Below are 442 nucleotides of genomic sequence, written 5' to 3'. Positions count from 1 at the left end.
TGATTCTCTAAAATGAAGAATATTTTGTATTTAAATAATCTCTTGAAAATTCTCTAATAGGGGTAACTTTTAGATCAATAAGAAGCAAAAATGTATTAATTGTCAATATTTGTCACTGATTGGAATATATGTTATGCAAAAGATTGAACTTCTCGTAACCCCTCGTAAATCTTAATAATTCTTTGAATACCGATACTCATTACCCTAACAACATTCTAGTCAAGAAAAAATGCACGATGAAAATATTTTCAATTTTATTACGAGTGCAGCCTACTTGGTATTGATTATGATAATCAATTTTTTGATCGTTAGAGAAAAATGGATCCCACATGTTAGTAAAAAAATAACGGCTGATTATGTTAAGTAACGATCAAAATTTTAATTTTTTAACTTAAAAAAATTAGAACCAAACAGGGGCTATGTGTTGCTAAAGCTCCCATTT

Source organism: Olea europaea, chromosome 11 (assembly GCF_002742605.1).
Source record: "Olea europaea var. sylvestris chromosome 11, O_europaea_v1, whole genome shotgun sequence".
Taxonomy (NCBI): domain Eukaryota; kingdom Viridiplantae; phylum Streptophyta; class Magnoliopsida; order Lamiales; family Oleaceae; genus Olea; species Olea europaea.
The sequence above is the reverse complement of the archived record's forward strand: the minus strand, read 5'-3'. Positions refer to the sequence as shown.